The sequence below is a fragment of the Castor canadensis genome, chromosome 10 (genome assembly GCF_047511655.1).
Source record: "Castor canadensis chromosome 10, mCasCan1.hap1v2, whole genome shotgun sequence".
Classification (NCBI taxonomy): domain Eukaryota; kingdom Metazoa; phylum Chordata; class Mammalia; order Rodentia; family Castoridae; genus Castor; species Castor canadensis.
The window spans coordinates 65,308,653-65,331,457 of record NC_133395.1 but is presented as its reverse complement, the minus strand read 5'-3'; the positions used below and the strand labels follow the sequence as shown (position 1 = coordinate 65,331,457).

Here is a 22,805-nt window from a genome sequence, read left to right as displayed (position 1 = left end):
GTGTCTTGTGGATGTCCCTTGTCCAATGTCAGCACTTTTAGGTAAGGCAGGAAACTGGGCCTGCTTTCTCCATCTTGGGAGAAAGCAGCATGTGGGCTCCCTATACAAATCCTGCTTCCCCAAGAAAAAGGCAGAAGCAGGTTTTGTTGGGAAAGCCAATGAGCACACTCCACCCCCTAAACACTGGCAAGTAGTTTCTATCCCCAGGATCTGAGCATAACAGAAAAGTTGCTTTTTCTCTTCTAATTAGAAATGCAGGGACTGGCAAAGTGGCTCAAGTAGTAGAGTACCTGCCTAGCAAGCATGAGGCCCAGAGTTCAAACCCCAGTACCACCAAAAAAAAAAAAAAAGAAAATGCAGCAATACAAATGCCTGTGTCATCTCACAACACGTGAAGTAACACAACCATCAGCACACAAACTCTTTTTTTTTTTTTTTTTTAATTTTTAGGAGTATGGTATTGTCTTTAATTTTAAAAAAGGTCCCCGAAGCAGACCTTAAACCCATTTCCCCCAAAGTTTTATTTTTTTTTTCATTTTTCTTTTATTATTCATATGTGCATACAAGGCTTGGTTCATTTCTCCCCCCTGCCCCCACCCCCTCCCTTACCACACACTCCGCCCCCTCCCTCTCCCCCCTACCCCCTCAATACCCAACAGAAACTATTTTGCCCTTATTTCTAATTTTGTTGTAGAGAGAGTATAAGCAATAATAGGAAGGAGCAAGGGTTTTTGCTGGTTGAGATAAGGATAGCTATACAGGGCATTGACTCACATTGATTTCCTGTGCGTGGGTGTTACCTTCTAGGTTAATTCTTTTTGATCTAACCTTTTCTCTAGTCCCTGTTCCCCTTTTCCTATTGGCCTCAGTTGCTTTAAGGTATTTGCTTTAGTTTCTCTGCGTTAAGGGCAACAAATGCTAGCTAGTTTTTTAGGTGTCTTACCTATCCTCACCCTTCCTTGTGTGCTCTCGCTTTTATCATGTGCTCATAGTCCAATCCCATTGTTGTGTTTGCCCTTGATCTAATGTCCGAATATGAGGGAGAACATACGATTTTTGGTCTTTTGGGCCAGGCTAACCTCACTCAGAATGATGTTCTCCAATTCCATCCATTTACCGGCGAATGATAACATTTCGTTCTTCTTCATGGCTGCATAAAATTCCATTGTGTATAGATACCACATTTTCTTAATCCATTCGTCAGTGCTGGGGCATCTTGGCTGTTTCCATAACTTGGCTACTGTGAATAGTGCACGCAAACTCTTGAAATCTCACTTCAGAGCAGTTAATGTCTGAGGAACAGGGCAAGGAAGCTCAGATTATTAAACCGGTCTTTGGGAAGTGGACATCGTATTTCTGTTTCTATTTGTGATGAATGCCACCAGCCTTGCCCCTCCTAGAGAGGGTCTAAGCCAGGTTGGGAACAAGCCAGAAAGCAAGTCTAACTCAGGGCTCCAGCTGCCTTCCTCTCCGCAGGAGCCTTTTTGCTAAGATCCTCCACAGTTTTGCTGGGGATCTGAAAATGACACCCCAAAGCATGGTGCTAAGCACTTTGACTTAGGAATGAAAGGTCATTGAAGCAATTCAGAAGGATGAACTTACAGACTTTCTCCTGTCTCTTCTTCCCAAGTGCAGGGTGGAACTTTCTTTCTGCAGGTCTCTTATTGAAAGCTGTCCCAGAAGGAAAACAATTGCCTTCAATCCCCTCGCTGAAATCTCATTAACCAAAGAAAGTTTGAACTCATCTCACAGAAAGGTAAATGGGAAATGTCACCACACCAGGACTGATGGTTACAAACCACTGTCTGATGACTTTCCAGAGAGAATCATTAATATTGTCTGTACTTTGGGTCAACTCACTTCCCATAAAAATCATTTACTTCTCTAAGAATGACTACAGCCCCCACTTCCTTCTCTCCTCTGAAGAGTGTATTCAAGCCCCCACCACTTGGCCTTTCTTGGAATTTCAGATTGTGTACTGTTCCCATGCACATGTCCATAGGAAGTAGATTTGCACGCTTTTTTTCCTGTTAATCTATCTATTGAAAGTTTATTTCAGCAGATGTAAAGACCCAAACCTTCAAAGGAAGGAGAAAGAAATCTCTTTGTTCCTAAAGCTTCATGGAACTGAGCGTTGAAACCATACCAAAAAACCAAGAGTCCTTCAAAGAGACATCTTCCCAAAGCACAGCCATTTGTGTCCTGGACCATGTCCTCACCTTCACATGATGCCCAGGCTCCCACTCAGAGACAGCTGGCTCCATTCCACTATGAGGGCCTTTTCTCCCTGAATACAACTCCAATCTGGAGACAGGAGCTGGCTTTCCTGATTGCCATTCATTTCTTCAACAAATGCTTACTGAGCATCTTTCATGTTCCAGGCTCTGGGCTAGGATTCTACAGATGCAGAAATGAATAAAATGGCATTATCATTTGGTTGGGAAAAGAGATGCATAAATAGGCAGTTAGAAGACAGGCAGCAAATGCACTCTACATATAGCTTCAGCTGACCCCTGTGTCTTAACATAAAATAAAACAGTATGTATTAATTCAATTCACTATCAAGCTACTCAGTGGTTACAAAGTCCCACCTCTCAAAAACATAACTACTAATTCTGAATCCACTTCTTTACAAGAAGAGCAACCACAATTCCCATAACCAGACCAGCTGGGAACATCTGTTGACCCTTTGGAAGAAAATAGAACAGATTAGAGCCCAGTCATCTATCGGCTACATACATACATAAACACATTACCCTCTGTGTTTCTGGTTTCTCATGTGTCTAACAAATCTTCATCATCATTTACTATGAGGAATTAAAGGCTAGAGTGACTGTTTGATCTTTAACATTAAGCATAGCATACCATGAGTTGTCAATAAATGGCATCATCATTAGGGTGAAAAATGTTCATCTGATGAAGTTTTAAGTTTTAAGAGCATTTGAAACACACCTGCAGGATGAAGAAATAGATCCTTTCATCACTCCTTCACTTATTCCCACAGCATGTATGCAGCCCATTGGCACCTTTCAACTTCTACAGCAAATGGTTATGGGAAGGTCACTGGAAGAATCACGGCCTCTCTTCCCCCATCCTTGCATCTCACGAAGTTGTTGAGAGTGCAAGAACCCTACGGGAGGTAACAGCCAAAAGGAGAAACGATTCAGAGGAGACTGACTTCCCCCAACTTTCATTCTTGAATTTCCTGGAGACATGAAGAAGGCTATCTGTTTTCTGAGTCTTGTTTTCCTTTCCTGTCCTATTGCAACCCTGGCCTAAGTTAATTTCTTAGCATATTTGGCAACGTCAGTGTGTGACGAGTGATGAGGACAAGGCTCTGGCGATGATTAATTTTATGTGTCAACTTGACTGAGCTAAGGGATGCCAGACTAGCTTGCAACACATTATTTCTGGGTATGTCCATGAGGCTGTTTTGGGAAGGAACTAATATTTGAATCTATAGACTGAATAAAGAAGATCTTCCCTTACCAACATGTGTGAGCATAATCCAATCTGTTGAAGGCCCAATATCAGAGATCCGGGTTCTTGGACCTTCAGACTCAAGGTCCTACACTCGAGTCCCTTCCACCCTCCCACTCCATTCTCAGGGGTTCAAATGGCAGGCCCTCTCAGCCTTCACAATTGTATGAGCCAACTTTCAAATAGATCTCCTCAAAAACGTGTTATGTTTACATAGAGCAATAGATATGGATAGATACAGACATACACATAGACAAATTCCCATTGGTTATTTCTCTACAGAACCCTGACCAATCTAGTTCTATACCTGTCTGATGTATTTCTCCAAGATACCCGTAGCTGCCCTAACCGGACAAGAGGACACAGTTCTCCAGCACTTCCTTCTATAGCAATTCAAAGCTGTACTCACTCTTAATACATTTTTGGTAAAATATATAGCAATACATATTATACGACATTCTTGGCTGTAATCCTAGATTACTTAGGAGGCAAAGATCAGGAGGAACACAGTTCGAAGCCAGCCCAGTTAAATGGTTTGCGAGACCTTATCTCAAAAATACCCAACACTAAACAGAGCTGATGGAGAGGCTCAAGTGCTACAACACCTGCCTGGAAAGCAAGAGGCCCTGAGTTCAAACCCCAGTACCACGAAAGAAAAATGTAATATAGACACATGTTGTGTAAGATTTGTATTTATGTATAGATTATGTGTATATATGTATATATATATATATGCTAATATATTATGAACACCATAAAATATATACTACACATTGAGATAAGAATGAGATTTAAAAAAAAAAAAACTTGAGATAGAAGTTGAAACACTTTCTCCTCATATACTCTGGATCATCTGTACATCTCACTGGTGGCTTCTGATCTGTACCATCTCAGAGGAGACAGAGGAGTACAGTAGGAAGGGACAAAAGGATGTCAGCATTTATGACATGTGACAAGTACTGTTCCAGACTCTGCAGACACACAGGAGTTCCCCATTTGGTCCATCCACTCTACAACTGGATCCCCAAACATTTGAAAACACCTCTAGAGTTTCTCCGCCTTTCTCTGCAGTGGTCCCAGATGGCAATTCTCAGTAGAATTGCCTGTTGGTTTTTGTTAATATGACTTCCTTTTAGACTTTGAGGTGAGTCACCCCAGAATGATAGGGTCAGTGTCTTTGTCCACATGGTTATGGAGTTTGGGGGACTACTTTCACGACCCATCTGACTACATGGGAAGAAAAGGGCCCTGAAACTTTTCCTTGCCCCTCAAGGGCAAGGAAAGAATCCTGCACTGCATCCACTCACTGCAGACCTTCCCCAGGAAAGGTGAGCACAATGCAAGTGCTGATGTCATTGGCCTGGTGGATTTGCACCTTGTCTTAAGAGCACACACACTCATGTGCATACACTCACTCATAGGTGCACCAACACTCAAGTATGCATACACACATGCTCACACATACATTCAGACACTCATGCATACACACACACACACACACATATTCCCTGGGCCCAAAGTCTTCTTCCACAGCTATCTGCACTGTAGGGCATAGAAGTGAGAAAGAGCAAGACTCCGGGGTTTCATATTTCTGGTAGAGCTAAAGCAAAAGCCAGAGATGCTGGTGTTCTGGCTGGCCTCCCTCTGAGAACACCCATAGCTCTGAAAGCTCAGTCAATAGCCCATTGTTTGCTGTGAAATTAAGAAGATAAGAGAGTGGAGGAAGTTGGTCTAAAATGCTAACTTACTATCTTACATCTTCAGCTGCCAGCCTCCTGCCAAAATGTTTGCCTTTCAAAGGCAGATTGTGCGGATGGATTTTAAATTCACATTCCAGAGTCCCTCTCTGCCTCTCCCCAGGACCACTGCCTTGCCTCCCCCACTCCACCACCCCCCCCCCCCCCGCAGTCCTTCTCTTCTAGTGTCTTTCCCCACTCCCATGGTTCTCTCTCTCTTTCCTTCTCTCTCTCCTTCTCTTTCCCCCTCTCCTTCCCTCACTCTCCCTTCTGGTCTCTGGGAGGGGGGACAGTTCTGAGGTAGCTCTGTGAGGGTCCTCTAACATAGGTGAACTTGCCCAAAGCACAGGGAGGCAGATGACTGAAGCCAGAGCCAAGCTGACAGGGAGCAGAGAGACCAGATAGGGAAGGGCAGGAGCTGGTCAGTCAGTCTACCTCACCAAGTCTCCCATCTGAAAAGTTCCATTTTGTTTTAGAAGACTAAAATTTATTAGCAATTTATTTTAGTATTAGAAGACTAGAGGTTGTCAAGTATGCCATTCAGCTCTCAGAAGGTACTCCACATCTCTCTGAAACCCAAGAAGGAGGGGCATCCGTCTATCCGTTCTGAACCAGGAGCCAACTTTGACTTTGTAAATGAGGACTGGGAGTCAGTTTTCCAAATGGAACAAAATTAGTGGTGGGTTTTCTCACCTCGGAAGAAGAGAGGTGGTCAGAAGATCACATTTGGCTCACAAAGATTCCCTCCAATTCAGTTATCTGCCACACCAACAGCACAAAACCTAATGTAGATACAATGTTACAAAACATTGTATTTGAAGTCTTTGTGAGATAGATGGATTCTCCCAACTCAATTCAGAGTCAAATTCTAGTTCCCAGAGCCTTGGTCTGGGAACTAGGAGGCAAATGAAATTGTGAGGATTAAGGAGCAAGTTGACTATGTGTAAACCTCCCTCTGATGTTTATCCGGAGACCTAAAGTGGCAGAGAGGATGTCAGGATGACTTAAAGCCACTCCAAGGGCTCCTGGAGGTCAACGTGATCTCTGTTCTTCCCATCTCTGCTGAAAATTCAACGGTCAGGCATTTCAGGGAAGCAAGACTCTCCAGAGGGATGGAAAGAGTCCACATCCTGACCCAGGAAAGCACAGTGATCAGGAAGCAGTCAACCAGGGAGGCTATGAGGAAGACGCTGTGAAATGACCCAAGCATAGTTAAAGACAATTTGGGTTAGGGTAGCTACAAAGGCATCCTGCCAATGGGCCCTATTTGGCAAGATCATAAGGGTAGCTAGAGCAGAAGACACTTGCTAAATAATTGGAGAAGAGGGATAGGAAAAGGGAACAACAAGGTTTGGGACTGGACAGAGCAACTGGGCACAGGGGGTACCACTGACTGAAAGAAGAAAGGTCTGATTGAGTTTGAGAGTCACCTATGGAGTTTTGAAAGTCTGTCCTCGCTAGGCACCAGTGGCTCACGCCTGTAATCCTAGCTACTCAGGAGGTAGCGATCAGGAGGATAGCAGTTCAAAGCCAGCCCAGGCAAATAGTTCACAAGACCCTCTCTCAAAAAAAAAAACCCAACACAAAAAAGAGCTAGTGAAGTGGCTCGAGGTGTAGGCCCTGAGTTCAAACCCAGTAAATTTATTATAAATAAATAAAAGCCCATTCTCTCTCCAGTGGAGTGGTGTGGAAAATGGGTAGGGGGCCCAGAGAAAGAGGCAGGAGGAGAAGACAGTGAGCAGGGTAGAGGAAAGACTGGAATGAAGTATGGGTGGCAGAAATTAGAAGGACTTCCTTTGGGTCTGGAGCACAACCTCAAATAGGGTTCTATGGAACTCAGTTTTAAGTCTTGGTAGGTTTAAGTGGCTATTTTGATTTTTTTTTTTCTCAGCTCCAACTAAAATGGAAAGGTGGGCTGGTACCCTAACTACTGGCAACTCTTCAGAAAAGGCCTTCTGGAAGCATGGCTTTCAGATTACCAGAACAGAAGCACAAGGAATCCTTTATTCCATGCAGATTCCTGGTCCCATCTTAGCCTAGCACAATTAGTTGAGAGAGATCAGGCTCAACTCTAAACACAGTTATATGGAATATTCATTCATAGACAAGGAGCAAGACAGAAGTTAATGGATAGAAAATTACTGAGAGGAAACATCAGAGGTAAAGGGGATCCAGACTAAACTGATCTAACAGGATTCTTTCTGAAGACAGGCCAGCAGTGATCACAATCGCCTGGGGGCTGTGGATGATGAGGGACCTGCTCAGATATGGAGAATGATCAGATATCAAGGGTGAGGGTTCTTGCTAAACTGTCTTACCACAGCTCTTTGCTAAAACTGGAAATATACAGTTGGGCCTAAGAGAAGATTCCTAAACCTGGCTAAAGTTTGGCCAAGCAAAGAATCTTTATCACCATCCACATCCAGAATTTTCATCTTTTCACCCTATCCTTGATCAGAGTGAGGTCCCCCTGCCACCCAAAGGAAGTATCTCTAACTATGAAACTTTCAGTACTAGTCAACTTGATTTTTGTTGGGCATTGGTTTTCTGTGTTTGTTATTTCATTTAATCTCATAATATCCTGTAGTCTACACCTCACTGGACTACCAGCACAGTTGTAGGTTCTGTTCTTTCTAAACCCTTTCTTGATGAGGGTGTGGCTCAACTGGAAGAGAGCTTCCCTAGCATACGTTAGGCCCTGAGTTCAATCCCCAGCTCTACAAAAAATAAACTCACTTGCTTCTCCAGTACCTCTTTATCTTGTTTTTCCTCTCACCCAATTGGCTGCTCTTTTCCTAGCTCTCCCTTGTCTCCCTGACCCCTAAATGTTAGAGTGACAGCTCAGGTCTCTACTCTTCTCCAACTACAGTCACCCCAAATATAATGTTATCCATCCCCAAAATTTTAGTGGCTTTGTCCAAATTTGCATCTCCTCCCTGACTTCACTCCCTGAACCTCAATCTTGTATTTCCAATTTCCATCTTACCATCTCTACTCATATATCTAACAGGCATTTTACATGGCTAGAATCAACAGTGGGTCCTTCTATCTGCTTCATTATTGCAGTTGCTCAGACTAAAATCCTGGGTGTCATTCTTGACTTTTCTTTTTTCACTCACCCCATATCCAACTCATTAGAAATCTGGCCAACCTCTTTAAACAGATCCAGAATCAACCACTTCCCACCATTCCCACCTCTTCCATCTGGTCCAAGACTCCATCATCTCAGCTAACTAGTCTTCCTGTTGCCCCTTCTACAGATTCAGCCATTTCTCAACTTAGAAAAAGGAATAATCCCCCCTCCCTCCCCTATTCCCTCCTTCCTTCTTTTTTCTTTTTCTTTTGTTTTGTTTGAGACAAGGTCTCACCATGTGCCTCAGGCTGGCCTCAACTTCTCTATCCTCCTATCTTAGCTTCCCAAGGGCTGGGATTATAGGTATGCACCAGCAGCAACACAGAGTAACCTTTTTTAAACATAAGACAGAAGGTGTCACTGCTCTGCTCAGAAAGCTCCATTAGTTTCTGAGCTTGCTCCAGATAGAATCCAAAGTCCTTAGCAAGGCCTAGAATATTCTAACTGCCCCCCAGAAAGCTCTGTCCTCAGATCCTACCATTCTCCCTACTCATTGGATTCTAATCTCTTCTTGCTACTTCAGAGTCCTTGCCCTCCATGTCCCATTTGCAGGAATGAGTCTTTTTCAGAGTCTCCACAGGGCTCATGGGATCATTTAGACAGACTTTCCTTGGCCACCCAACTCATGGGATCATTTAGACAGACTTTCCTTGGCCACCCAACTGAAAATAGCAACTGGGGCATGTACACACACACACACGCACACACACACACACACACACACACACACTGCCATCACTCTCTAGTCCCTCATTCCACTTGGCCATTTTTCCTCACTTATCCCACCTGATGCATTATGCAGATATTTGCTGATTGTTGCTATGTGTCTTCTACCCTGCTTCATCAGAACATAAGCCCCTTGGAAGCAGAGGTTTTACAACCCCAGAATCCAGAATAGAAAAATTCCACACAGTAAGTTTGCAACACGATTGACTTCCACAAATGAATGAGTGTGTTGTACTGATGAGGTAACTGAGGGTCAGATTTTGAGTCATTTTCCCAAGGCCATGGAGCCAGTAAGTAGAAGAGCTGGCATTCTAACCCAGGGCAGCCTGACACTGCCTCTCAGGAGGTATGACACATAGGGAAATCCTGATGAATCAAGCCCTGATCTGTTAAATGCAAATGCTTGGTGATATCTAATAGCACACTCAAGGCCCAAAATAGATACCGTAACTTCCTTAGAGGCTTCTCTACCAGACACACTCTACCTAGTGGACTGAGGAGAGAACAAGTGCTCCTCGCCACCCACTTCTCAGTCCCTTCAACACCAGACAGTCTGTCCTCACAAGCTACTTCTCTGCAATGCCTGGAATTAGACAAAGCATGCACAGCCCCTGCCCTTTGGAAGCTCGACAATCTAGAACAAACACTGAGGCACACAGGACTGGTCTTATGAGCTGGCAACCACATGGTCTGATTTTAGAGACTGGGAGAGCTTAGTCCAAAAATATCTACCCCTCCCAAATGCCACAGTGCCTGGAATTCCACCATTAGAGAGATATTTCTGGGACTTTAAGCACTATCTCTGATTCTGACTCACTTTGTTTTAGGTACTTTTTTTTTTTTTAGGATAGTACATAGCTGTATTTAGATTTTTAAAAATCAATTCTGAGTTTACTTCTTTTTAGTAAATGAGTTGATCTTGTTTATATTTCTTACTATAATACAGTTGTTACAATTCTAACACCTTAAATAATTTCTTTATTTTAAATGTTCTACTTGTTCCCTTTTACTATATAATCTGAATTTTAGTTCTGATAGTTGTTCTGATAGTTTCCATTTGAAGTAAGGTGTTCCACTTTCTATTTTTTAATTAACTTCAGAAATCAAATAGTATTGATTAACTACAAGTGGAGAAAATTTTTAAAATGAGTGATCATTCATTACTTCCACTTCCTTTTCACTTGCTCCTGCTCTCCTGTCAACATGTACTTGTTATTATTGTTGGATTTTTCCTTCTTTATGGCTGTATTATAATAATAGTTATTATTATTATACATTTGGTAATTTTTCTTTCACAAACTTCTTTTACATGAAATAAAACTCTGGAAGAGGAAACAGGTGTCAGATACCAGCATCTTTGGATGAATTAAATGTTCAAATTACTTTTATTCAATGTTGTTTAGGTCTCCTAGGATGTAGGAGAGTGAAGAGGAAGAGGACAGGGAAAATACAACAAGAAGGGAGATTGGATGAGAGATGGGTCAATTGTGTACTTCCCTATTTTGCCTTTTGCTGAACATAGAAGTAAGATGGAACATAACAGTAAATAAGCATTCCAGAGGGCACCAAAATTTCTGATGCTCTTTGGTGCAAGAGAGGACAGAAGTATTACTGCCCTATGATCAAAGGTTGGCGCAGTGGGGGCTGGCATGGGAGGGGAGTGAAGGAGAGAAGCACTGAGCTTTCCAGGTCGTCCTTCTGCAGACTGGCTGCTGGACATCAGACTTAGAGAGAATCTTCCAGCGATCACTCAGCCTGTCACCTCCAGTGCACGCACCCTCTGGCCAGGCAGGTGTCTCGGTGTCAGATGGGGCCTGCACATAAAAACAAGGCCTCCTGCTAGGGCCAAGCTGAATTCTTTCTGTAACTGCCCTGGGTTTCTTTTTGTCAGCCCCTTGTGAGAACACAGGAAACCCTGCTTCCCCAATCCTGAAATATCTGCCTCAGGAAGGAAGGGATATTGTCTTTCCAGGGTCCCTGGCTTGTGAACCAATTCCACAGCCTGCTTTGTGAATGCACCGCAAAAGCAAACCAATTCAGACCTTTCCTGCAAATGGCATGTTTGAAAGATAATGAACAGATCAATTTAAAGAAAGGGGAGAGAAAAAGGGCATAAAACCAGTACGAACTTCGTACAAAGAAGTCTATACACAGTACCAGAGAAGCGTTTTATTATTGTTTGATTTGTTGATATTTTGTGGGAAGGAGAGGGGTGCTTGTTCAAGAGAGAAATCATTCTTTTGTTTTTCTTCAATATTCTTGTCCTACTTAGAGAGCAATTTGTTAATTCACCTTTAACCAGATCAAAATGAAATTCATTTTGTGTGTTTATTGACAGCATACAAACCTTTGGTTAGTTCAATTATATTTTAGGATCAATTTTTATTAATAAGTAGGCTAAGTCAAGACATCTAAAGAAGGGCTGGGAGAGTGGCTCAAGCAGTAGAGTGCCTGCCTGGCAAGTGTGAGGCCCTGAGTTCAAACCCCAGTACCACCACCAAAAAAAAAAAAAAAAAATCTTAAGAGAGGAACATAATTGAATTAGACTACTCTTATACTATTAAAACATTTTAATTTAAAATGTTTGCCAGAGATGAGGCACAAGAGGGGCCTCTGGCATTGCTTGTGGTGCCACTGTTCTGTGTTTCTGTAAGCAGAAATGACATTTGTACTTGACAACCCTTTCTGGGCCATCACCTGTGATCTCTGAGCAATTGTGCTCACACCATCCTCAGATGGCCTTTATTTCAAACCTCAGGACAAACCCACCTTTCTGTGAAAGGCTGTCAGTTAAGGTCCAGCAATGAATTTTTAAAGAAAACCATGTCTTGAGGTCACTGAACTCCAAAATCATTTCTCTCTCTGTGTATTCCTAAGGACCTATCACCACAGCCCTGAGGTGTTATTTGTACACTAAACACAGTAATGTAACTAAAAAAATAGAAATTGAAGAAGCTTAAACACTACGCCTCCAACTTCTAAAAGCAACTATTAAGAAGTGCAATCGCTATTCCTACAAACAGTTTCCACATTTTTAGCACCTTCCATGGCAGCCCTGTTCTCTGAGACCTGCTCCTCTCAGGCCACCTGGCTGTGCTCTCTCCTGTTGCCCACCCAAGTGGCCCTGCCTCAAGAGTCCTCCAGCTCCTACTGTGCCTCTCTGAGTGGCTCCCAGGGATGTCCTCATTGAGGACCTTGAACAAAAAGCCTTTTACAGACTCTCAGCACAGCCAGAGCAAGGCAGCTTTGAGGAGCCTGCCAAGGAGGGCGAAGGCCTTGCTTTGAAAGAAAGTTCTCCAGTTTGCAGACTCGTGGGACTTGGCAAACCCAGGGCCCAGCACTGTGGAGAAGAAAATCCCTGGAAGGGCCTCCCGGGAGAGTATCCCCTGCTCTTTTCATTGGTGCCCATGTGACGCCCAGGAGGGAACTGGTGGGCTGAAGCCTGGTGAATGAAGATGGTTGGTCAGGGTCCCCTCCCTGACTGCAGCCATACGTCGGGACACACGCCTCCTGACTGCTAACTGATGGCTGAGAAAAGGACAGCAGCTCTCCTGTTTGTAGGACATGCAGGAGTGGCCAGGCAAAGTCCGAGATCAGTCGGAGGTGAATGGGTCTGTAAAGGGAGCAGTAAAAACCCACAAGCCACAAGAAACTTTTCTCCTGTGCTCTGGGCAACAGTCAGGCCCAGGACTGGGATTAAGCACAAACGAGCACCCGCCGTGGGGGTGCCCTGGCTGAGTCTGGCTCTGGGTTAAGTGCGTGGATTTCTTTGGTGTAACTATTTCCTCCTCTAAGATAGACATAAGAGACATGGGTCCCGGCAGGTAAAGCCCTGTTGTTTAATCAGTTGGCAAATTGTAAATCCAAGTCCTAACTGCTTAATCCACTGAGCACCAGTAATGGGTGAATAATGACAGCGACAGCAAGGATTCACTGGCAGCTACCTTGCCTGCCCGTCCTTCTGTTTATTTTTCCTGCGTTGATCTAAATGGTTTCAAGGCCTCAGATTCAGGGCAGGCAGACCTCTTCCTGTGGCTGCCAAAAAGAGTGCAGAGGGCAATGTCATTCAAGGTCATTTAAAGGAGGCACAGACCTACCTGCCACAAAGAGTCTTTGTGAAAATGCAAAGGCCCAGAATTAAGGGCTGACCTCCCACTGAGGAGAGAATCCCAGAGCTACTCCATGTTGAAATTTTAGGAACAAAAAGAAAGGTGGGTAGGAACACTTTTCTAGCAGGGGAGAGGCCCTGGGTTCCATCCCCAACACCACCAATCCCCTCCATAAAAGGCCTAGTAACTTCTAAAAGGCAGAATGAGTTAGAAAAAGGCACACCCTCCAGGTGGAGGAAGTGCAAATAGCATCTCTGGGCAGAAGAGTTAGGAAGGGGGAACCTGTCTCCCTAACTCCAGTTAGAACCAGTGACCTTCCCTCCCAGGCTGCAGTGTAGACTGGAGGTCAGCGCTCCCCACCCGCCCTCTCTGGGCACCTCACACACCTTCAGGGGCTCTGTCTGCAACAGCTTGCTCCGCAGGGACGTGTCAAGGTCGGGCTGGAGGCTTCGCACAGGTGCAGGAAGGAACACCACAGCATCTTCTTAAGAAGTAAACAATGCTGCCTGATTTAGCTCAATTTTTTTTTTTTCCACATGGCTTTGAAGTGGCAGTTTCTAGGGAAACCCTCAATGCCCTCGAAGGGGGAGATCAAGGACTGCAGCAGAATGTCACAGTGAAGTCACTGAAGCCATGCACCCACTCGGCCAACAGCCAACAGCACAGGTCTGTGGTGTGCATAGTAAGTCATAGTCCACACACAAATACGCGGGCAGGCAACACTGTCCTTGTCCTCTGGGAGCTGACAGTCCAGTGTGATGGCCAGGTCAACACTAACAGGGGGCAGATTGAAGTCCAGAGGTACAGAGAAAATGCCAATAGTCAATTAACTCATCTTAGGAGAGCAAAAGAGAGCTTCCCAGAGGAGGTGACTTCTGGGGTGGTTTTTTAAAGAGGGGTAGGAGTTCCATGGCTAGAGAAGCCAGGGGGCAGGAAGAGCAGAAGCAAAGCTATGAGCAGGAGAGCCTGTGCCATAGCAAATCATGGGGTAGAAGAGGTGGGGAGGATGACAGGGCAGCCGGGCCAGCCCTGGGAGGCCTTGAAAATGACAGGCAACCAGAGCACTGCTGAAGGAGTAGAGGAGGGTTTAGAATTCCATCTCTGAAAATAACTCACAGCAAAACCGACAGTATTGAAATCATCTACAAGACTTGAATAACCCAGGGAAGATGCTGAGGCTTCAGGGGACAGGGATGGGGACAAGGTGACTCAGGTTTCCAGTAGATGGGGCAGGTGGGATGAGGCATGCATGTGAAATAGGAAACACAGAAGGGACAGCAAATTTGAGGACAATGTCGAATTCAATAACAGAAAAGCCAAGTTTGAACTGTTAACCATTCAATTCTATAGAAAGGTCTAGCAATTAACTAACACATTAGCTAGTGCTTGGTCAAGGCCAAATTTGACAGTGATTTGAGTGCATAGATTTTTCTGTTGTTGTTGTGAAAAAAAAAAAAATAGACATAAGAGACACGGCCCCAGGAGTAGTTCAGTCTGTAAAGGCCTATGTATAGGGGTCCCTGTCATAGTAGCAAACCAGGGAGTTGTGTAAGGGCCTCCACCTTGTTCAGCGGCTGTGATCGGTTCTCAGACTTTGGGGCCCATCCTGATTACCTGGGGCAAAGCCTCCCAAGTAATGCTGATTCCAGTTACTCTGTTACAAAAATTAAAAGTCAAGGAGATTCTTTTAAACTTTTAACTTCTTTCTCATTAATTAACTAGAAATATCTTCACCTGTTTACCTTTTAGCTAAATAATCTCTTTAACTGATTAACAAAGTTAATTCCCACTTGCTAAGCAGAAAGGGCAGTGAAATTAGCCCCCAGGGAAACTAAGATGACAGAAAAACAAAGAAAAGAGGGTTGAGGGAAGGGCTAATAAGACTGGCTGTCTGAGCACGGTTGGCAAAGCTCAGCAGTTGTGGATGGTCACCGGACAAGGTTATAAGGAGAGGACCTGGGTAGTTCTAGACTCTGTCCTTCCTCCTTGGGAAAAGACACATGGCCTCTGGGGGTCAGAGTTTAGGCATCCCGCCAGCCTCAGCAATTCATCCCCACGCTCCTCCCCAGGCTGTAACCTGTGACCTAAGACCTACGTGACCGAAAGAATCATTTCAAAGTTGACCAAGACTTGCTAAATATCCCTTGAAGGACAAAAAAGACATGACTGGAAAACAGAAGAAAACAAATGCTAAGTACATTTGAAATAAAAAATAATATCCCAACCAGACCAGCTTGGTATTGAGGATCAGCTGCACCTCAAAAAACAAAAAAAAATTTTTTTCCTTTTATCCAAAACCTAGACCAGGCCTTCTGGACCAAGTTGGCCTGGTTCTGATAACTTTCCTGCCTGTGCATACAGGTAAAGAGACAACTGTCTCCTGGTTTTAGCACTTGAAAATTCCATGTCCTGGAAAAGCCCTTGGTCCCAGGCAATTTAGGAAGTTGAAAAAGTCTCCAAGACAATATGGGTTTAGGATTGTGATGAACCTGGACTCCTGGGCTGCCTCTTAGTATGTGTGGGCCCCTAAGCATCTCTGAACTTCATCAGATCCCTCATTTAAAATACAGGGTTTCACATGCCTGCTTGCTTCATAGGATTGTTTGCAAGGATGAACCTGTAAGGAAACAAAGCACTCAGTCTGCAGCACACAGCAAGCACTCAATCTATGCAGAATGGGAAACATTTATTGGCCATCACAGCCAGCACACAGAGTCTGAGCAGTTTGCACCAGGTGAAGGAGGCAGAGGTGTAGATGATGGTGGCTCCCCTTTGTGAGTGTACAGGTGCGTCCCTGTCATTCATGTGCTGCCCAGCCTAGGCTCCCAGCAAGAGGCTGGAGCTCACCCTGGTCCAAAAGAGGGAGCGCTCTGCAGACGTGTGGAGTTGGATAAGAAGGCCATAACCCCACCACCACCACCAAGAAGGCCCTGTGGCTCCATGCTGTGTGTCCTGGCAGGAAGCAAGGAACAACCAAGAGAACCAAGCTGCAGGGGTTCCTAAGTGCTCCAGAACACTCACTCCACAGCAGAGTGTATGGAGTGCAGCGACATGCACACTGCTCACACCTCAGTTCTCTGAGCCTTGCAGATAGCATGGGCGACTTAGTCACAGCAACATGGTGTACTTCTCCTCTGAGAGCTCAAGGCAGAGCATTGCTGCCCCCAGCTCCACTGGGATGACAAGAAGAGTAATGCCCTTCTCTTTTCAAAGACTTCGTGAGTGTCCTTGAACGAGGGCCACTGGCTTTCTCAATGGCTGTTTGCACTTACAGGCAAACAACAGAGAGGAAGGAAGGACAGGACCTGCTTGAGCAGCCACAAATGTTTTGTGTGCGGAAGGAATATTGTCTGAGCTGAGAAAGGCCAATGCCAGAGAGAAAGCCTTGATCAAAATGGGGGAGGAGTGTTCCCGAACAAGGGCACAGTGGGATAAAGCCCCTTAAGAAGGGACAAGTTTGGGTTAGCTACACAACAGCAGGAAGGTCAGTAAATGGCCTAAAATCAGGGAGAAATGGTGGTGGCTTCAGTGAGGGAAGTAGAGATGGGGGGTAGCTTGAGGTCCAATGTGGATTTTTTTTTGTTTTTTCAGTACTGGGGTTTGAACTCAGGGCTTACACTTGCAGGGCAGGCGCTCTACCTCTGGAGCCATACCTCCAGACCTTTTTGCTCTGATTATTTTAGAGCTAGGGTCTCACTTTTTGCTCAGGGCAGCCTGGACCATGATCCCCCTGTTTCATGTCTGCCATTATAGCTGGCTTGAGCCCAGCGACTGGTTGAGACTAATTGAGATGGTGTCATGCAAACCTTTTGCCCTGACTGGCCGTGAACCTTAATCCTCCAATCTTAGCCTCCCAAGTAACTGGGATTATAGGTATGGCCACCAGCGCCCAGTTGGAATATATTCTTTAATGTGAAGTCACTGAACTTGCTGAGAAATTAACGGGTAGCAGAGGTGTGGGAAACAGAAGGACCAAGAAGAACTTGGATTTAGGGTAAATGGAGGTGCTGTGGCCAAGAAAAAGGTGGAAGAAGACTGACTTGACTGGGACATGTCTAGTTCAAGTTGCCACTGACTATCTCAGTGGATCTGTCAAGTAGGTGTTAGACAGGCTGCGAAGGAGGGCAGGACTAGAGATATAAATGAGGAGAGAGAAACACATGGACAGATGAGAGATGAGATGTTCCTTGTCATGGTATAAACACTGCCTAGCTCCAGAGGTGCCCAGCCACCCACGCTCTACAGCCTGAGTTCCTTCGTGTTTTGAACAGCTGGCTTTGAGCCAGCTCTCCAGGCTTCTATTACAGACTCATGGAAGAACCTGGCCCATTTCCTGCCTGACTTTCATTTATTCTCTCAGCAAACATGCATCCAACACTCATTCTATGCCAGGTGCTCAGCCAGATCCTTGCCTGGTAAACAGAAGACTTGCCCTGGGGAGCGAGCTCACGTTTAAAAGGAGATGGGCACCGGTAAGGTATGACCACAGGACATGACAGACATGAGGCCCTGCTGCCTGGGGACCAGATTGCCAAAGCCATAATCTGGCTGAGGACCTGTGCTGGCTCATCTGTAGGTTGCTGTGAGTTCCTCCTCTGTTGGGAAAGATGACCTCTGAGAGTCCTTTCAAGTTCCCAAATGCTGCAGTTGTCTGGAGATTGTTGTCCAAATAGACAAATCATTTAGGGAAAAAGAAATTTAAAACTCACTTTGTATCAAAAATATGCCCTTTTTAAAACCTAAATCTTCATGATAACTATCTGCAGTATGGGCAGTACCACCTTAAACACAGCAGTCTTTCAGTCAACTCTGCTTTGCACCTCACAGCAAAGACGCCATAAAGTAGACTCGTCTCCCTGCACCCCTCCCCTTGGGCTCCACCTCGGAGGGAGTGCACAGACCAGAAGGTGCAGCGGATGCTCCTCTGTACTAAGTACGGTTATTACAAGGTGTGGTCCCCAGCTCGACACTATCCTCTCTATTATTTTGACAGCATGACTTCCTGTGATATTACTGAGTGTCTCCTCAGTAACAAAGGCTCATAACTGGGTTTTGGGGTTTTTTTTTTTTTGGGGGGTTGGTTTTTTTTTCTTCTTCTTCTCTCCACAATATACTTGACATTTAATGCATCATCAAAAGGTTTCTGAGGTTTTGGGGCGAAAGCTCTGAGAGTATTACTTCCTGTCAAGGCAGTAGCTCAGGAGTCCTGAGCAGCCCAAGGCTCCTGAAGTGGAGCTACTGCTCTGCTCTCAAGTTCACCAGTCATTCCTTGGACTTCACAGCCAGCCTGCCCTCAGAGATGGGCTCTAATCCTATAACCACCAGCCACTGGTTTCCATCCCAAGCTCTGTACCTTTAGCTCTACAAGTCCTTGAGTGAGTCACTTAACCTCTCTGCCACCCCGATCTGTAGATGGCTTGGGGCAAATTAACTCCAGGGAATTGTCCAGTGTCCAATTACCTGGTGTGGAAGTACAGATTTGCACAGCCCTCAAGCTGGAGCAAGTGACCTGCCATGGAACCTGCAGTAAAATTACACATTTTTCCTAGAGATCAAAAGAACATTGCCTTCATTTCCCCAAAACCTCTCCTCAGTTGCCTAGCACCTGGACCTGTGCTGTGAAAGCTGGGTTTTGCAGCCAGGAAGGCAGAAATGCACTCGTCATTTCCCCAGCTCTTCATTCCGTTTGCAGCGTGGGTGGAACACACTCTTTGGCAGGTCCAAAGTGAGGATCAGGATGCAAAGCCCGAATCCTCTGGGGACAGAATGCCCAGTGGGTGGGACCGCAAAGAAACCCACGGCTGACCACAGGAAGGATTGCATATTGCTGATGGGGCACTGGAAAGGGAGCCCCTAATTATCCCAGCGTGATTGGAGAGGGGAAGGGAAGACAGGCATCCCAGAGCAACTATCACTTGAGCTGATTCAAAAAATTCAGTAGTAGTTGGGTAGTTGGACCTTCCAGGCAGAGGCACCAGGAAATGGCAAGGCCTAGTCCCAGAGGGAAGGGCTCAGTGCTAACACCCATCAGGCCATGTGGCAGTGCACATGGAGCAGGGCAGGAAATCAGCCCAAGACTTCAGGATCTGCTGAGAAGTATGGTTCTATCTCATGCCAGGTTTTTAAGAAGTGGCGTACAGTACAGGCTGTACTGCTTAAGGGTCAGGAGGTGAGCCAGACCTCACAATGGGAGAGATACTGAATCTTCTAAACCTCCATTCTCTTGTCTATAAAATGGGCTTAATGAGCCCACATCATAGGTCATGACAGTTATGTAAAATAATGACTGCTAAGTGCTGAACACATTGCCTGGCCTTCAATTATAGCAGCTGGTTAAAACAGAGGTGAGATCGCCATTGTACTTTTGATATTACTACTCTAACACTGTTTGTAATGTGGGATGTAAAGAATTAAGACAGGTGGCAGGGAGAAATCTAACTGCATGAATACACACCCTCTCCCATGCACTAACTGCTTAATGGTGGGGTAAACAATGTACTGCGGAAATGGTATGATTTAATTTGAAGGGGAAAAAGGGGAGGAGTTAGAAAAGACTTCACAGGAAATAGGTCTTGTTAGAAGGAGAAATGAGAGAACAACACAGATGAGTCATGGAAGCTTGAAAGTTCAAGGTGTGCAGGAGCAGCGAGAATAATGCAGATCCAGTGTGTACTTGGGGCAGGCAGGAGGATAAAGGCTTTCCTAGCCCGTTCTCAAGAGGCACATATTACATGACTATGCACGGGCTGGTGCTGGAGGGTCATGATGAGGTGGGACCGGATCCAGGGGGCAGTCCTTCAATGTGGAATGTATTGCTAAGGAATTTGGAATTTATTCAGTAGAGAGCAAGGAGATTACTTCTTTGTTAGAATTATTTAATCCGGACCACTGACCCACACAAAGGTTTTAAGAAAGAAAGGAGATTATGGCGGATGTGTGTCCCCATCCCGAGCTCTTCCATGGTTAAGGGCAATGAACCCAATTGCTTCATGCTGCATTATAACCCAGGCAGTGTCTGTCTTCTCATGTGTGCATCCAAATGACTAATAATACCAAGAACAGCTAACTTAGCTCTGCCTGCAGAGCTTCCACTGTCCTAACTCCTTTGATCCTCCTAAGATAGCTACTATTATTGTTCCACTTTTAGAGATGAAGAAATGAGCCATGAAGGTATTTTACCCAAGGTCACCTAACTCCTAAGAGACAAGTGGGTTGGGAATCCCACAAAAGCTGCTCCCTTCCTTCCTCCCGGGGAACTGTGCGCTTGTCGTGCACCTTTGGCTCTGCTCCTGTGGCTGTCCTTCTTTAATGTCTTAGTCCTACCTGGACCCTGCCAGCCCTGAAGGTCTGAAGTTCTACACAGAAATCAGGAGGCTGCGTGGAAAGTTTCTCAGGGTTGTCTGGTAACCCAGGCTTCTCTGGCAAGTTACAGGGGAATATCTGCTCAAATCCAGGGGAGAATGCAGTTGAAAATGAGGATCCAAAGTGAAAATGCCAAATTCCAACTCAGACCAGACATGGAGAAGGGAAAAAAAAAAAAGGGTGAGGGGATTCAACAGTGATGTGGTAACAACAATTACAGGTTCTGTGAGAGATACTCCAAGTTCATTCACACACGTAACGCTTCCACTGAGGTGGGATAGCCAGAATGTGGGCCAGGAGCTGTCTCCCCTTCCTGCCACCCTGTCACATGGACGGTCTTTTTCGAACATGTAATCTCTTTCCATAGAATAATGTCGCCTTGTCATCTCTGCTTCCTGATCCAGGCAGATGAGAACTTACAAAGTATGAGCCAGAGACAGCACTGCCTAGAAGTAGCCCCCAATCCCATGTGTCTTCTTGTCCCATCAGGGGACATTGAACCACGAGCAGCCCTCATTCCAAACTGTGCCTCCCTCAGAGGGGCAAGGGACCTAAAAGAAGCTTCCTTGCCTTGGCATGGGCTACAAAAGGACCTGTGAGCTTTCCCCTTTGCTTCCAAACACTGGAGCCTCAGGCAAATCCAATTCCTTTTGAAAATGTGTAGACAGAAGCTCTTAGGATGTTGGTTACTCAGCAAGGTATGGTGAAGTCAGACACACCAAGTTGAAAATCTAACTCTGTCTAGGCGACCAACTTCCCCCAGGTCCCCTGGGGAGTCATTAACTTTCTGTGTCTTCATTTCCTCCAAGGTAGAAAAAGGGGTAATAATTCTGACCTCCCTCACCAGAGTGCTGTAAATAGGAAGACCTAATTAACGCCAGTGCAGCACTTTTGAAAGTAAAAAGCACTTTGCAATAATTAACGTGGTTTCTGCTTTTATCTCCTGCAACCTCATAAATAGAGAGCTAGTTTCCAGATAGCTTCAACAGCAGAAGTAAGCCAGGTAGCCAGCTTTCCCGAAGAGGTACAGGCCGGCTCTGTCAGGCCATCAAAGTTGTCTTGGGGCTCCAGGCCACTGGAGAGTGTTACAAGCTAACAATTCCAAATGCATTTGCATCCATTTAGCTTTCTAGAGACTGAGGAATTTTTCAGCTGCAGCAAACAACCCACAAATGTGAAACTCCAAGCAGGGAACACAGGGCAAAAAGGATTAGGAAGTCTCTGGGGCTGCTACTGGCTTGCCTTGAAAAATCAAAATGAACTTTTTTCTTCAAAGACTCCACTTTTATTCATCATCATTATAAAAACAGTCAAGCCCTTGAGGTCTGTAGTCGAAGTGAATGCGTACAAAATGGGCTTTCTGTAGGGGAAAAACACATAATAGTGTTCTGACACTCTCCTTCTGAGCAATAGACAACGGGGAAGTCTGGATTTGAGGTCCGATCTTCATCTCCACAGAGCAAATTTTGCTAATTAGGATGTACTTATGTCTGTCCCTCTGCTTCCTCCTCCCCCTCCCAAAAAAAACCCACCTTCTTTATGAGGATGTTCATATTTGGGAAGGACCCTTCTAGAAGGTAAGTGCATCTGTAATTATGCAAACTGCTGGATCTCGAGGATAGGATCCCTTCTTCCAGCTGTCAGTGGCACCCCAAAACATAACACAGCTCATCAGATAGGAGCTAGGGTTGTTTGCCTGGTTTGTTCATGTAGCACATCAGGTCCATGTGACAAAAGGGCTTCTGTGGACTGAGCTGAGAATTATCAGGCATAATGGCATTTCTTAGGAAAGTAAATTCTGATTTCTAATTGGCTGCCTTAGGATCTGGAATGCAAGTCATTTGTAAGAAGGAAGCTACCCTGAAATATTAGACACGTTTTTCCCCATTATTTCAGAGGCAAGGAATGCAGTTATCTTGACTTTCCTTTGGATAGATGGCTTCCTTTTCTCCCTCTCCCCCTTCTTCCTCTTTCCCTTCCTCCACACCATATTATTAGCTGATAAATCATCGGGGGTTAATGTGGACTTCCCAGGAGGAAGTCAGGGATAAGCTTCACCAGGAAGGGATGAGTCAGGTGGGGGTAGATGATGGGCTGCGGGATCCTGTGGAGTCCTGAAGAACACTTTTCCAGACTTAAGCACAATATGGACATAGGGAGGCAGGAAAGAAGAAGAGCATGCACCCTTAAAATCAGGAGCTTAAAAAGGAGATTTAAGGAGGGAGTCAAGATTCAGAAGCAAGGAGACTTCTAGAACCT

General features: G+C 45.1%; 1 long non-coding RNA gene across 2 annotated transcripts; it reads right to left on the bottom strand.

Moving 5' to 3' along the window:
* Positions 1-661: 661 nt before the first annotated feature.
* Positions 662-13,925, bottom strand: LOC141411317 (uncharacterized). Of its 2 annotated transcripts, XR_012436089.1 has the most exons (4): positions 13,571-13,925; positions 2,953-3,130; positions 2,220-2,397; positions 662-1,671 (listed from the first exon to the last, which is right to left on the bottom strand). It is a non-coding gene; the product is annotated as an uncharacterized lncRNA (long non-coding RNA). The 2 variants fall into 2 exon arrangements; XR_012436088.1 differs by having other exon boundaries at positions 662-2,397.
* Between the last annotated feature and the right edge of the window lie 8,880 nt (positions 13,926-22,805).